At 34.8% G+C, this 17,621-nt stretch overlaps 1 long non-coding RNA gene across 1 annotated transcript in view; it reads left to right on the top strand.

Moving 5' to 3' along the window:
• Positions 1–5,540, top strand: part of LOC109550295 (uncharacterized) — a 120,598-nt gene extending 115,058 nt beyond the window's left edge. Inside the window, exon 4 of the long non-coding RNA XR_002176804.2 lies at positions 5,212–5,540. This is a non-coding gene — a long non-coding RNA (uncharacterized lncRNA). The remainder of the gene's footprint in view (positions 1–5,211) is intronic.
• Positions 5,541–17,621: the final 12,081 nt, after the last annotated feature.

Here is a 17,621-nt window from a genome sequence, read left to right as displayed (position 1 = left end):
TATTTTGCTACTTTACAGAGCTGTGCAAAATACCACCAAAATGAATTATTCTGTTCATTTCTATCACTTTAAAAGATCCTTCATACCCATTTGCAGTCAGCCTGATATCAACTATTTCTCTATCTGCCTATATACCTATATATCTATGTCTTTACACGCTTTCTTACTCCCTCCCTCCCTCTGTTTTATTTTTCTCCCTTTCTTTCTTTCTTCTTTTTCTTTCTCTCTTTCTTTCTCCTCCCTCCCTCCCTTCTTTCCTTCTTTATTTTACTGTGCACATAGTATGTAAAAGGTACTCAATATCTCATTGTTGACTTATTGTCCTTTTAACATGATCTCCCTGTATTTAATCTTGTTCTATATGTGAATACACACACACACACACACACACACACACACACATATATTGATATATTCTAAATATATTATAGATGGGATCAGGTAGTGTTGATCAAGAAAGAATGTGTGTACACCTAAGTGTGTGCTATGGAAGTAAGTAAACTGATGCAAAATAACTTAAACGACTGCTATTTGGAGAGCTGGGGTAGAGGAAAAGGTGAATCTTAGGAAATATAGCCTGAATCCACTTGAAGACAATTTTATGTAGATCAGAAAACTTCCAAGGTACTTACCAAGAATGAAAAATTAACCATAAACACAACAAATATTAAGCCAATGAACAGCAGGGCTAAGCGCTAAACAATGTAGTCCTGGCACATGACTTTATTCCAATCAAGGACACTACTTTCCTGAAAAGCTGAGCATTCTGACTTACTTTTAGATGTGACAGATGAAGACAAGACTTTAGGATAAACAAAGCACATTTGTGATCATGTTAACTTTGTAAAACAGCAGCAGATGTGCTCTGTAGGGGTGTTGCTAAGTCCACCAAAGATAAAACTTTTTGGCAAATTCCCATCTATGCAGCTTCCAACTGCTGTCTCACATCCACCCTTACACAGACGTACATTTGCTGTGAGAGGGGTACATCTTAAGAGAACTAGTCACTTTCCTGAATCTGCAATAAAAGAAGCAGAAATGGAATCTCAAAATCTTAGCCTATACTTTGAATACAGAAGAGACATTAAAATAATCAAATATGGAAACATTTGCCTCTGCTCATGAAGTTTCAATGTAGAGAAAATTGCTTTACAAAATATCTCACGAATCCAGGTTAGTCCTCTTCTTGATACTAATTGTTTAAACTGACAATAAAAATTCATTTAATGTATCCTCATATCTCAGCTCAAAGGAATAAGATTCTTATACCAGCTGTAAAAACTGAAGTAATCTAAATAAAAGCCACCCACAATATTTATGAGAAAGTGTAAGCCGAAACGTATTTGCAGCACTTCAAAATAATCAACAGGAATATGAAGCCTAAAAGAATCTGCAAAGTACAAAAGAGACAAAAATAGCATTAAATATAAAGAGCTTCTTTCTAAAAATATACTTATTCCTGAGAAAATAATAAATTGTCTATAGTATTTTTAGGAGCTCCAAAGTAAATGAAAAGTGCTTGATCATATGTGATTCAAAATTGAAATGAATAGAAAACAGATGAAAGTAAAATGAAGCTATCCATTAAGACACACTTTAAGAAGATTTAAAATCTATGTCCAAATAAATATTTTCAGTAATAAAAGAGATATCTGATACCAAGTAACCAAATTATGGACACTTCATTTAATAGAACATCATGATTTTCATGCAGAGTAAAATGAAAAGATGAGCAAACATCCAAAATCTGTCACATTTTTTGAGAAAAATCAAACACCATAAAGTGAGGTGCAAATATAGACAACTGAAAGAACCAACAAACAAGGAAAGACTTACTAGAGCACACAGATCACTCAAGTACTTTGGAAGATACCTCATAAGAGCTGTCATACCCATGGGAATTATATATTAAATGCTATCGAAATGCATGAGAGACAATGTAACCAAATGGAGAGACATGTATGTTTCTGGATGGGAAGATTCTTAATGTAAAGAAGTCAGTTTTCTCAAAATAAGCTAACCAAAATAAACAAACCAAAAATATTTTATGAATAACTCAGTCAGCTTGTACTAAAATTCACTGGGAAGATATAATGAGCATGAATAACTATGAAAACTTTGAACAAAATGAATGAGTTGTTACCTATGAGGTAACCACAAATCTTTCCTAATTAAAACATTGTTTTGTTCATAAATATTTAAGTAAATCAATATGACACAACATAGGGTCCATAGGATTCTTAGTATGTGATGAAATGTCCTTTCATTTTACTGATAAAATGATATATTCAATAATTGTATCTCAGACAACTGGCTAATAATGTACTCTCTATCTTCAGCAACCAAAGATATAATGCCTATATTTAAAAGGGGGCTTCCCTGGTGGTGCAGTGGTTGAAAGTCCGCCTGCCGATGCAGGGGACACGGGCTCGTGACCCGGTCTGGGAAGATCCCACATGCCGCGGAGCGGCTGGGCCTGTGAGCCATGGCCGCTGAGCCTGCGCATCCGGAGCTAGTGCTCCGCAACGGGAGAGTCCACAACAGTGAGAGGCCCGCGTACCGCAAAAAGAAAGAAAAAAAAAAGAAAAAAGGTTTAAGTTTATGAAAATAAAAATTATTGGACAGTGTTTTCATAATCATCAAGTTGAAGAACTTTTCCTGTTAAAGACATAAAAATCATAGCATATAAAGAAAAGGATTTTCAGAATATATGTAGATACATAAAAAAGGCTAAATATCAATAAAAAGACAAAACAATATAATTCAGGTTTTAATAGTATTGCACAAAATATAAAAATACAAATAATCAAGTGTAAAAATATGCTTCAGATCACTAATAATTGAGAAAACACAAACTGAAGCATCAATTAAAATAATTTTCTATTGGATTGGCAAATATTAAAATACATGATTAATATCCATTGTTAGTGAAATACATAATGATATACTTTCATGGGGTTGTGGACTGTTAATTACTTTTTTAGAGAATATGGCTACAACTGTCAGAATTATGATATAAACACCATTAAGATGAGTAATTTTGCTTCTGAAGTATACACTACAGAAAGGCTTATGCTTATGCTCAAAGGTAAGGATGTGGATGAGCAGCACCTGAAAAATGGAAGCAAACTTAGTGCCATCTTTGTGGGAGTGCTTAAATAAGTTATGTTACAGAGCATTATATATAAATACTCACACACACACACACACATATATCACATTAAAAAAATACTGTATTGACATGAAAGCTTCCCAAGATATATATTTAAAGGAGAGGGTCAAATCACCAAACTCAGCAAATTTGTTTACAAAATGTATTACCAAGTATTTGTTTACATATTATTTATTTATAACGATGTAAGCAAAATCAGAGGTAGAGAGAGCTTCCCAAGAGACAAGGAAGTTCTCTCGAACAAACTGTTAGGAGTTTTATCTGGAAAGGGGCACAGAAGTAGGAGGAGTGTATATCTCTGTAAAGAGAATCAATTGCATTTACTGCATGTAGGTGACTAAACATTGCTTGAAACAACTTTAAAGAAAATGGTTCATGTAATACTTTTGTAAATTAAAAAGAAAAATGACATATTAAGTACAGTGTTCTAGTGAAGTCTATTTTCTAGACTATGGAGAGTTTCAGAAAGATATTTAAGAAACATAATCATAAATATTTGATCAAAAGCTTATCTGTTTAAACTTTCTTCCCTCAGGCAAACAAGGCATGTTTCCCACATTTTTAAAGTCAGCTGAGTTTCTAGGAAGGGGGTGGGGGACATTGCTAAATAAGGAATGAATGAACAGCTTTCAATATCTACCTTCTTTTCAGACATTTTGGATTCACTTTCAGCAACTCTATATTCTTTTTTTTTTTTTTTTGCGGTACGCGGGCCTCTCACTGTTGTGGCCTCTCCCGTTGCGGAGCACAGGCTCCGGACGCGCAGGCTCAGCGGCCATGGCTCACGGCCCCAGCCGCTCCGCGGCATGTGGGATCTTCCCAGACCAGGGCACGAACCCGCGTCCCCTGCATCGGCAGGCGGACTCTCAAACACTGCGCCACCGGGGAAGCCCCCAACTCTATATTCTTTTGTGGACTACAAACCTCACTTTCCACCCTGCTAACCAAGAATAATTCTGCAGTGCTCTGCATGGTCAGACCTTGTGTTTCATACTCTAAAGATTGGGGTTTTTTATTCACAACTTACATCTCAATCCTGCTAGGTCACCAGGTACCTAATATGGGTCCTATTCAGTTAATCAGCTAGTTTCTTGACAATCACCTGAAAATACCTACTCGGATTTAATTTATTTTAAAGATTAAATGAGATCACTTAAGTGGAAATTCCAAACTTTAAATAATAATAAAGTAACATTTATTATATGTTTACCATCTACTCTGATTCTCACAACAAACAGATAGCTATTGCTATTTTATAGATACAGATACTGGTGCCCACAGGTATTAAACGTGAATGTGGTGTGTGGAGAAACAGATCCCATACATTTGACTCTAAGATCTAAAAATTTGGATATAATGTATTCTCATAAATATTCAGACATTGTGGCCAGTGAATAAGATATGTGGAGTTAAGCAAGATTTCTTCTTGCCACACAAATTACATCTCACAGGCAGCAAAAAAAAAAAAAAAAAACCACCTATCAAGAAAAGAAGAAAAAAAATAGAAGAGTAGAAGACTGCAGGAAGAGGAAAATCATTACTATTTCCATAAAATTAGGAATAACGTTATGTTTAATTGTAACTTGCCTTTTGCTTTCTGGTATGAACTTACTCCCTTGAATTGTTATGGGTTAATTATAAATTTTAAAACTTTTAGGCAATATATCCTGTAAATGCTCAACAACAATTAAAGTTTTATTACATCAAGTTCATTAAGCAAATCCTATCCGACTGTAAGTTTATTGTCGATTTTAACTTGTTCAAGTGTTTCAATTACAATTCCATTTTGAACTGTAATAAGGTTGCTGATTAATGACAGTGGTTAACAACTGCTATTAAAACTACCCAGGGCAGAACTCCATAAATGTGGAACAATTAGAGTAGCAAATGAGAGTAGCAATATGCTATTATCTTTGCATTATTTAGTTGATTTAGTGCAACATTTTAAATGTTCTCTCTGAAAAAAAAATGTTCCACTTGTTTTCACTGGCTTGGGGTGTTGTTTTTGAACTGATTTTATATCTGTTTTATTTCTACAGCACATAATCAGAGTTAAGATTTTTGGGAGCAAAGACAAAATAATGTGAAGACAGACTGTGAGACTCTGACTTTGCTCTGCCTACCAGGATGTGGAGGTTAAGATTTAAAGTAAACAATTCTTTGCTTTGGGTAATTGCAAACTTCAACAACATGACTAACCATGATTTTGGTTTTGCTCTTGTTTTTGTTTTTTTAATTCCAAATTCCAAACATGTGATTTAGGAAAAGATGATTTAAATGCTTAATTGTATTATTTCTTTCTTAAAATTACCTATTAATGTACAATTCATGCTTAAGGGAAAATAAAAATGTCACAGTGTTTTCAATATTTCAGAACTACGATTTGTCATATATTTTGCTTATCCAGGGATTAGGTTAAACATGAATGAACCTACAGAACCCTCAATATTTATAATTAACAAAGAAAATGGTATTTAGCCAATGGCAACACATTTCATTTTCTTCGTAAAGATCTCCCTCACAATTCATTTATAAATATTTATAACTGGTTCAAAAACTATTCTGCATCCTCCACACAGTTATATTCTCTGAGTATCAATCCATTTGAATCACCAGAATGGTTTGAATGAGTCTGATTTTTTTCAAAGAAATTGCTCACACTTTAATATATGTCTGCTGTATTGAAGAATGTCTTAAAATGTAGCCTTTTAGAAGCTTCATTTTTTAAAAGAGTTATATAAAATTCAAGAAAGGATTTTTGAAACAGGACAGAACACTGGGTGTCAACTAATGGAGAAAATCTCCATTCTGCTGAGAAAATTCTTCCATAGTACTTAAGTTTTAAACTAAAAGTTTTAAAAGAATGTGGAATTGGTAATTAAAACTTAAAAAATATATTAATGTACATATATATGAATATTTTGTCACAGTGAGACAGCAATATTGAATTCCTTTTAAGAAGATTTGATGCAAAAATACCTTTTCAGAATTTGAAGCAAATCTGAAACAAAGTTTAAGAATCTTAACAAAATTCTCCAACATTCTTTAATATAATGGAGAATCTTCTAATACTTGTTGAAGCTAGAATAATTCGTAAAATTACTTAAAACCTAAAAGTTATTTTGTGGGATGAGGTTATAAACCTTTATTTATTTTAAATCGTATAGTGGCTTTTAATGTTTTAAATAACTCCAAACTAAGTACTTTTGTTCCTCAACACATAGACCATCTGACAAGGCTAAAAGCTTTATAGAACTTAAATTGTTTGAGATTTATCATTCTGAGATAAAATCAAAACATCTTTGTTTTAAATTGTATATAAATTCCTGCTCATCTTAGTGCTTTCTTTACATTAGTATTCTATACATGCAGTATCCATGTAACTTCTAAACTTCACATGTAACAATATTATCTATAAACATACTAATGTTTATTCAATATATTTACACCAATAGAAGAGAAAAAAATACAAGTTATTCCCAGCTTAAAAACTCAGTAGCATCAGAATATAGATAAAACAATGAAATATTATAAAGAATATTAGCTAAAGTTCTCCAAAAGATAGCATACCAAATAATAAATTGCTAAATCCAGGTTCAGTAAAATCAAGAATAAAACTCACCAGAGATTTTTGGTATTATTTTGGGGGTTCTAGCCAGTTGCAATAAGGTAAGAAAATTAATGTTTAGCAAAATAAATTTAACTGCATTTTATGATTATAAATTTTTTTTTTTTTTTTTTTTGCGGTACACAGGCCTCTCACTATTGTGGCCTCTCCCGTTGCAGAGCACAGGCTCTAGATGTGTAGGCTCAGCGGCGATGGCTCATGGGCCTAGCAGCTCCACAGCATGTGGGATCTTCCCGGACCGGGGCACGAACTCGTGTCCCCTGCATCGGCAGGTGGACTCTCAACCACTGTGCCACCAGGGAAGACCCTACGATTATAAATTTAGAAAAGACTTCTCTGCAAACATGATGAACTAGATATTTTTAATGTGGCTGAAGACTAGCTGCATATACAGAAATCAACAGTTTTAATACATTAGCAAGAATCTTTTTGAATTTCAAATGGAAATTACATTTTAATAAAAATGGAAAAATATGTGTAAAATATCCCTGAATAAATTAAATCGGAAAAGTATAGGATATATATGAAGACAAAGATAGTTATCAAATCTTATTGAATGAATATAAAGTAAGAGGTCCTTAACCGAGAAATCAGTCATGATTTAATTATTTAAATGTTCATGTAAACTTATTATAATTCTAATCAGAATATTATAAGATAATTTAAATTAAAATAAAAATGGAAAGTGCTTACTTTAAAGGATACTAAATTATAATATGAGTGACTGTATTAAATGATATGGTATTAAGAAAAAAATGGATGGATTAGTTGAACAGGATAGAGAGTCTAGGAAATGATCCAAATATAGTATATAGCATTGTGTAAGATAAGGTATCATTTCAGTTTGGTACATAAAAAGTTATTAAATATAGGATGTGGTTAAGAGTAGCTGCTCAAAGAGAAATAAGAAAATTAGCCCTTCACCTTGTAAAAATATAGAAAAATAAGTTTCATGTCAATTGTAGATTAGATATAAACATCTTTAAAATAAGTAACAAAAAATGTTTAGGAGAATATTTCTATAACATTGGGGGGCTGGGGGTTTCTAAGCTATTCAGAGAATAGAGTTGTCATAAAGGGGAATAGTAGTTTAATTACAAATTACACATAATATATTTGCATGGAGAAATATACCATAAACAAAGCAAAAGAAAAAATAGATATGTAATACATTAAACTAGTAAATGGTATACATTATTCTTTAGAAATAGTTTGTATAAAATGAAGCAACGAAGAGTAGCCCCCGCTCTCCACAACTAGAGAAAGCCCGTGGGCAGCAATGAAGACCCAATGCAGTCAAAAATAAATAAAAAAATAAATTTATTTTTTTTAAAAAGGGCTAAAATGAAATTTTTTAAAAAAGCCCATGACGAGGAAACTCTCAGAAGAGTTGATTTATATAGATAATACCTATACGAATATAGATTTAACTCCATTAGATAATACAGAAACGTTAATTAAAGTAACAGTGATGTTATAATTTTACTTACCAGCTTGCCAAAATTAAAAAAGAAAACAAAACACAAATTGATAACTAGTCTTGACAAGGATGTGCAAAAACAGAAAATAATCAGGAAATTCTATTTGGGAAAACTTTCCAAAAGAAATAAAAATGCTAGAATATAAAATATAAGCTCAAGAGTGTATATTGAAAACTGATTATATTGAAGGTGACAAAAAGCAAGCAACAATTGTTTAAAAATTGAAAAATATTTTTCAATAGAGAAATGACTAAATACACAACGCTATACAATGGAACATCACACAGGACTAACAAAAATTAATTAAGCCTGTACTTTTTGATTCATGAGGTAAACAGGCGGTATTTTAATTTACAAAACGATGGTCATATTTATGTGAATAGAATAATCCTATTTCATCTACACATGCTTATACAAAGGGACAATGTTATATTTATCACCTTGCATGCTAAAATAGATTAACATATGAGTAAATATGCTCTCTTTTAGTCTCAATATAAACAAAAAGATACATTACAAAATTGCTTGTTAGGCATACATTTTAATGTAAATAATTCATTCTAATATTTGTTATATAATTTACTGAATTTCAGGAATTGTTGGTATCATTACTGTCAGTAAATAAATGGAGTCCCTTTCTGAGACCTGAAGTGACATAGAGCAATGCTCAAATCTTTCAGTAAATCCCTCCTTATAAACCATCATGAAGTTCATGGCAGCAGGTACTTTGTAGCTTCTGAACAGCTGTGCCTGCTGTCCATGCATCCCACAAGCTACATACACACACACACACAAGAAATCCACTGTTTTCATGTTCTGGTCCTGGAGAGCCTGAACTATTAACCCCCTGAGGGTGCCTGGGCCAGCTCTCCACTCAAGAGCTGCCAGGGGTTCATGCATCCAAGCTGGCATCACTTCCAGCCCATTGCCTGCCTACTGGGCCAACAACAGATGCTACCATTAGGCAACTCATATTCTCAGTAAGGAAAAAAAATTTTCTGAATATCAACAATATGGTTTATAATGACAAATCACCTCTCCATTTCTGCTGAGCCAACAGCACAGAAAACTTTTTCTAATCTTTATTATGCCTGGGTCTCTATCAAATAAGTCATGCTAAGACAGGAAAACGACTTTACAAGGTAATCGTGCCATCTGTGACAATGAGTCTCAACAAGTTTAGGTTAAATTTTAAACTTACTATTTAATTTTACTGTTTACTGTATAGCAACGGATGGAGAATTTTGAGTATGTTTCTCCATTACTATCACCTATTCAACAAAAACAAGACATGTATGTCAGTATAAGATTTTTTCTTTTCTTTCCTAAAATTATGACATAGCACCCAAACATTTCTGTGATGGTATCTATTCAGCATCTCAATGGTAAGAAATTGGAATTGTTGTCAACACAAGAAATGCCCATCTAGACTCCTAAAATACTAGGTATGCACACGACAGAGCAGCTAGGCCAAACTTAAGTGGACATGAAAAACCTTGCCTTTTACATTATCCTTATCTCTGTGTGCCATGATGCAGAGTGAACGGGAATCTCTGCCCTAGACCTGATCAAAGGACCCATTATGAAGCTACAAAATAAACTGTTCAGCTGAATGGTATAGTCTCCTTTTTATGTTGCAGGCATTTCTGTTTCTTTTGATGACTAAATTTGTTCTGCTGAATTGTAATTTAATCCTTGATTAGCAGTGTATCAGCAACAATTAGTGTTTTAATCATGGAACCCCACCCTGATTAAAGGTAACTTCTAATATCAGCAGATGTCACTTAAGTTCATAAGCACACTGAAGGATTATAAATAGCCCTAAGTTTGATTTTCTCTTTGAAAAATAAAATAAGAAGCTCTGAATAATTCAGTTACATTTAGAGATTATTACTGCATGCCTCAATCTTTGCCATTACGCATATAAAGAGGAAAAAATCCTCTTGCCTCCAAAGGCTTGATAATTGAATTAAGAAGAAAAGACATAAACTCAAGAAACATAATTATACTACTTTGTCTCTGGGCAAAATAAACAAAAAAGTACATATTAAAAACACAATATTCACTCATTCAGTGAATCTCTAAAGAGAGACATAGCAAAACTATATAGACAAAATGTATTGATTGTGATTTGGCATCTCTTTTGTTCTTTAAACAGGTTTATTCTTTTAGTTATGTAAGAAGATGATTAAAGAGGCTAATAAGGTACTCTCAGAAACATCTCTGGAGACGGCCAGCTCTCTACGTAAGAATTTTTTCCCCTTTCCAAGTGCGTGGCTAGACCACATCACCCAGGTTTCCTTGCATGTAAGCATCAACATCCTTGTAACTATGTTTTCAACAATGGGAACATCATTACTTCCAGACAAAACCCGCACAACTTCTCAAACACCTTCCGCCAAGCTCTTTTCCTGCCTTGTGCAGGCTGGAACTCTGAGGACCCTAGAAGGCTTAGAAATAACCAGTTGAAGGCAACTGCACACCACGGGCCTGGGTCCCTGAATGACCAGATGGAGAAGACTCTCTCAACCAGCAGCACCCAATCCAGACTGGTATATAAGCAAGAAGTAACCTCCTCTTTCCTTTGAGCTTTCCAGCTGGACACACAGATATCTTGCAGTAAAGGATATTTTGTTCTCTTCAGGTAAATGTACATGGTCCCAAGTGAATTATTTCATTCCCATTAAGTACTATACAATTTATGGACACTGAAATAGTTCCCATAATAAAAAAAAAATCATGATATCTTTACATTTTTTTTCCTCTTATTCCTTTGTTCACAAGTTCTCACTAACTCACTGCTTACATTAACTCTCTATATATGGTCCTGGAGATACAGAGTTGTGTTTTCTAGTTAGCTTTTTTCTTTTCTCTCCAAAGATAGAAAGCCCTCAAATCACCATGCCTATTGTTTTAAAAAACAGCTTGAAAGTGTTAATAATAATTCAAAACTTATGACTTAGAAATGGGACAATGTGGAAGCGGTGAATATGGAAAAAAAATAAAAGATCAAATGATCTTCAGCCAACAGACTTAGAAATGGGACAATGTGGAAGGGGTGAATATGGAAAAAAATAAAAGATCAAATGATCTTCAGCCAACACAATGTGGAGCTGTGATGCTAAACTGAAACAGCAGAGAGATCAGAGAAATTAAATACCGTGATCCCAGTGTGATGATAGAAGAGGAAAATAGCAGTACCTCTCAGAAATGCATTAAAAATAGAGTAGGATCATATTTTCTTTATACTTATTTTTCTTAAAATATTTTAAGTGTGTAAAAAATAAGTGAAAGGGAGGCAAGAAGAAAAAGATTAGAAATTCCTTTCTGTGCTACTTAGGTTTTATAATCTCAATAAGTATATTTCCATCAAGTGAAGTAGAAGAGAAATTTCACAGTAGAGTAAGAATGCATTTAAGACAAGTTAAATTCTTAGCATCAGTCATAAAACTCATAGGGCTGCCCACACCACCACACACACAAATTATTTAAAAATGGTAAGTTATGGGGCTTCCCTGGTGGCGCAGTGGTTGGGAGTCTGCCTGCTGATGCAGGGGACACGGGTTCATGCCCCGGTCCGGGAAGATCCCACATGCCACGGAGCAGCTGGACCCATGAGCCATGGCCACTGAGCCTGCGCGCCTGGAGCCTGTGCTCCGCAATGGGAGAGGCCACAACAGTGAGAGGCCCGCATACCACCAAAAAAAAAGGTAAGTTATTAAAACCTATTCTAATAAGCTCAATTTTAAGATCATTGTGAAAAGGTTCAACATTTTCAGCTACTGATTAAGGAATGAGGCTGAAAATATTTCATGAGCATTGTGTTTTTTAGCTGTAACATCAAAGATTGGTGATATGAGTTGAATGTTGGCAAAAGTAACAGCACTGACATATTTCTACCCTACAGAGAGAGACAGAGTATGTTAACAGCATGATAGCAATGTTGCTAGTACTTAGAATCTATCTCTGTCTTACCCATGGCTCATTTGTGCTCCCAAGATAACACTGGTAGAGCTGAACTTTTTTTTTTTTAATACTAAACCAAAACAACAGAAGAGGTATGTAAGCTGTGATAATGATGATGGTATTTTTATACATTGAGATGAGCTGACATTTAATTTAGTTTGCTGATAATCAACAATAGTGTATATCCCAGGGGACTTCCCTGGTGGCCCGGTGGTTGAGAATCCACCTTCCAATGCAGGGGATGCAGGTTCAATCCCTGTTCGGGGAACTAAGATCCCACATGCCACGGGGCAACTAAGCCTGCATGCAGCAACTACTGAGCCCACATGCTCTGGAGACCGAGTGCCACAACTAGAGAAAAGCCCATGCACCACAATGAAAGATCCCATGTACCTCAACTAAGACCCAATGCAACCAAAAATAAATAAATAAATATTAAAAACAAAAATCAAGAGTGTATCTTCTTAAGCCTGAAAAACGTGTCTTCCTTCTCTTATTTAATATATTTCAGTGATGGACTAGCCCCACTCTATGACACCAGTCCATATTAGTGGGTTGGAAGATGTATGTAATTTCTGATGGCTCTAAAATCTCTAAAACTTAAATCCATTTGCAAGGTGGATGTTTGTATAGCTCTCAACTATCTATATTAATGGCATTAAAGTATTGGATTGATGAAATCCACAGCAAAACCATCACAGCTCATTTAGCTATTAGTTTCAACCACCTCCTATACCTGAACTTCACAAGAAACCATAAGAAAATACAGATAATAATAATATTGGCGGTAGAGCACCCCACTTCCTTTCCCAAACTATTAGTAAACAGTAGCAGAAACTGAAGGTGAACAAACAATGCTAAAGACTGTTGATGAATCATGAAGACAATGAATTTTGAGTAGTAAACATTTTTCTACAGATTGTATCAAGCATAGAGTCTATTTAAACTGTGACTAGGAATGAACATGATCTTTCAAGACAGACAAGATAAATCAGCGATGTCTTTTGAAATTAAATGCCTTTGGATACTGTTCATTTATTTCAAGGATCCCTAATCCAGAATCAGTATACCTCCTAATAGAATATGCAAGAATGTGTGTGTGTGTGCGCACATGGCCGCCATTTATTAATGGGGATTTATGGTTCAGGAAGATTTGAGAATCCATGATGGTGCTATTCAAGACGTGTGAAAAGTTGTTGACTTCAGAACTTGTTCCATGTTTAAGAACCATGTAACACAATGTTGCACTGTACCACATTCAAACGCTGCCTTTGAAAAATATAATTTTCACTTGCCCGACTTCAGATTACTTAAGAGCATGAACTTTAGGGACAGCCTAGAATTTGAATTCCTGTTCTGCTGGATGAATTAGAGTATGCTTTTAAAAATCTCTGAACCTTAGTTTCATCATGTGTGAAAAAGTAAATAATATGTACATTAAAGGTTTTCCATGAGGAACAGATTTAGACATTAATGTAAAAGGAATGTACTTGGCACATAATAAGCATGTCATAAAAATGAGTTTTCCTTATTACCGTCCAACAATGAAACCCACATTTAAATAAAAGAGTACTCCATCACTAAGTGAACATAAGGAGATTATTAAGAAAACTATTTGATGAAATACCCTGAAGAATTGCAAGACTTTTGGAATAAGTTTACAAAGCAACACCCTTAGCCCTCATAAATTATCAAGTTTAAAAGAAGACACTTGGTTGTTTGTCCTGAGGTGACCCAACATTGGAGCCAACTCAGCTCTTTGGTGGGGCTAATGGCGGGCTCTGGGAGGGCTAACGCCAAGGAGTACTTGCCAGAACCTCTGCTGCTAGTGTCCTTGTCCTCACAGTGAGCCACAGCCACCTCCCATCTCTGCAGGAGACGCTCCAACACTAGCAGGAGGTGTATCAAAAAAGATCTTGTAGGATTCAGATTGTTTGGTGTAGCTAATGGCAGACTGGGAGGGCTCATGCCAAGGGGTACTTCCCAGACCTTCTTCTGCCAGTGTCCTTGTCCCTGCAGTGAGCCACAGTCACCTCCTGCTGCTGCAGGAGACCCTCTGACACTAGCAGAGAGCAGACAGAAGAAGCAAGAAGAACTACAATCCTGCAGCCTGTGGAACAAAAACAACATTCACAGAATGATAGACAAGATGAAAAGGTAGAGGGCTATGTACCAGATGAAGGAACAAGATAAAACCACAGAAAAAAAAAAAAAAACACAGAAAAAACCCAAAATGAATTGGAGATAGGCAACCTTGCAGAAAAAGAATTCAGAATAATGATAGTGAAGATTATCCAGGACCTCAGAAAAAGAATGGAGGCAAAGCTCAAGAAGATGCAAGAAATTATTAACAAAGATCTAGAAGAACTAAAGTACAAACAGAGATGAACAACACCATAACTAAAAAGAAAAATACACTAGAAGAAATAAATAGCAGAATAACTGAGGAAGAATGGATAAGTGACCTGAAGACAGAATGGTGGAATTCATTGCTGCAGAACAGAATAAAGAAAAAAGAATGAAAAGAAATGAAGACAGCATGAGACTTCTGGGACAACATTAAACGCAACAACATTAGCATTATAGGGGTCCCAGAAGGAGAAGAGAGAGAGAAAGAACCCAAGAAAATATTTGAAGAGATTGTAGTCGAAAACTTCCCTAACATGGGAAAGGAAATAGCCACCCAAGTCCAGGAAGTGCAGAGAATCTCATACAGGATAAACCCAAGGAGAAACACACTGAGACACATAGTAATCAAATTGGCAAAAATTAAAGACAAAGAAAAATTATTGAAAGCAGCAAGGGAAGAATGATAAATAACATGCAAGGGAACTCCCGTAAGGTTAATAGCTGATTTCTCAGCAGAAACTCTACAAGCCAGAAGCGAGTGGCATGATATACTTAAAGGGATGAAAGGGAAGAACCTACAACCAACATTACTCTACCCAGCAAGGATCTCATTCAGATTCGATGGGGAAACCAAAAGCTTTACAGACAAGCAAAAGCTAAGGAAATTCAGAACCACCAAACCAGCTCTACAACAAATGCTAAAGGAACTTCTCTAAGTGAGAAACACAAGAGAATTAAAGGACCTACAAAAAAAAAACCCAAAACAATTAAGAAAATGGTAATAGGAACATACATATCGGTAATTGCCTTAAACATGAACGGAGTAAATGCTCCAACCAAAAGACACAGGCTTGTTGAATAGATAAAAACACAAGACCCATATATATGCTGTATACAAGAGACCCATTTCAGACCTAGGGACATATTCAGACTGAAAGTGAGGATGGAAAAAGATATTCCATGCAAATGGAAATCAAAAGAAAGCTAGAGTAGCAATACTCATATCAGATAAAATAGACTTCAATATAAAGAATGTTACAAGAGAAAAGGAAAAGCACTACATAATGATCAAGGGATCAAACCAAGAAGAAGATATAACAATTATAAATATATATGCACCCAACATAGAAGCACATCAATACATAAGGCAACTGCTAACAGCTATAAAAAAGGAAATTGACAGTAACACAATAATAGTAGGGGCTTTAACACCTCACTTAAACCAATCAACAGATCATCCAACCAGAAAATTAATTAGGACACACAATCTTTAAATGACACAACAGACCAGATAGATTTAACTGATATTTATAAGACATTACATCCCAAAAGAGCAGATTACACTTTCTTCTCAAGTGCACATGGAACATTCTCCAGGATAGATCACATCCTGGATCACAAATCAAGCCTCAGTAAATTTAAGAAAACTGAAATCATATCAAACATCTTTTCTGACCACAACGCTATGAGATTAGAAATCAATGACAGGGAAAAAAACGTAAAAAACACAAACACATGGACGCTAAACAATACGTTACCAAGAGATCACTGAAGAAATCAAAGAGGAAATCAAAAAATACCTAGAGGCGAATGACAATAAAAACACGACAGTACAAAACCTATGGGATGCAGCAAAAGCAGTTCTAACAGGGAAGTTTAGAGGTATACAAGCCTACCTCAAGAAACAAGAAAAAGCTAAAATAAACAATCTAACCTTACACCTAAAGGAACTAAAAAAAGAAGAACAAACAAACCCAAAGTTAGCAGAAGGAAAGAAATCATAAATATCAGAGCAGAAATAAATGAAATAGAAACAAAGAAAACAATAGCAAAAATCAATAAAACTAAAAGCTGGTTCTTTGAGAAGATAAACAAAATTGATAAACCTTTAGCAAGACTCATCAAGAGAAAAAGGGAGAGGACTCAAATCAATAAAATTAGAAATGAAAAAGGAGAAGTTACAACAGACACCACAGAAATACAAAGCGTCCTAAGAGACTACTACATACAACTCTATACCAATAAAATGGACAACCTGGAAGAAATGGACAAATTCTTAGAAAGGTATAACATTCCAAGACTGAACCAGGAAGAAATAGAAAATATGAACAGACCAATCACAAGTCATGAAATTGAAACTGTGATTAAAAATCTTCCAACAAACAAAAGTCCAGGACCAGATGGCTTCACAGGTGAATTCTATCAAAACTTTAGAGAAGAGCTAACACCCATCCTTCTCAAACTCTTCCAAAAAACTGTGGAGGAAGGAACACTCCCAAATTCATTCTAGGAGGCCACCATCACCCTGATACCAAAATCAGACAAAGATACTACAAAAAAAGAAAATTACAGACCGATATCACTGATGAATATAGATGTAAAGATCCTCAACAAAATAGTAGCAAACAGAATCTAACACATTAAAAGGATCATACACCATGATCAAGTGGGGTTTATCCCAGAGATGCAAGGATTCTTCAATACACACAAATCAATCAATGTGATACACCACATTAACAAATTAAAGAAGAAAAACCATATGATCATCTCAATAGATGCAGAAAAAGCTTTTGACAAAATTCAATACCCATTTACGATAAAAACTCTCCAGAAACGGGGCACAGAGGGAACCTACCTCAACATAATAAAGGCCATATATGACAAACCCACAGCAAACATCATTCTCATTGGTTAAAAACTGAAAGCATTTCCTCTAAGATCAGGAGCAAGACAAGGATGTCCACTCTCTCCACTATTATTCAACATAGTTTTGGGAGTCCTAGCCATGGCAATCAGAGAAGAAAAAGAAATAAAAGGAATCCAAATTAGAAGAGAAGTAAAATTGTCACTGTTTGCAGATGACAAGATACTATACTTAGAGAACCCTAAAGATGCCACTACTAGAGCTAATCAATGAATTTGGTAAAGTTGCAGGATACAAAATTAATGCACAGAAATCTCTTGCATTCCTATACAGTAATGATGAAAAATCGGAAAGAGAAATTAAGGAAACACTCCCATTTAC

This window comes from Tursiops truncatus, chromosome 13, assembly GCF_011762595.2.
Source record: "Tursiops truncatus isolate mTurTru1 chromosome 13, mTurTru1.mat.Y, whole genome shotgun sequence".
Taxonomy (NCBI): domain Eukaryota; kingdom Metazoa; phylum Chordata; class Mammalia; order Artiodactyla; family Delphinidae; genus Tursiops; species Tursiops truncatus.
Note: the sequence above shows the minus strand (reverse complement) of the source record. Positions and strands in the feature narration are given on the sequence as shown.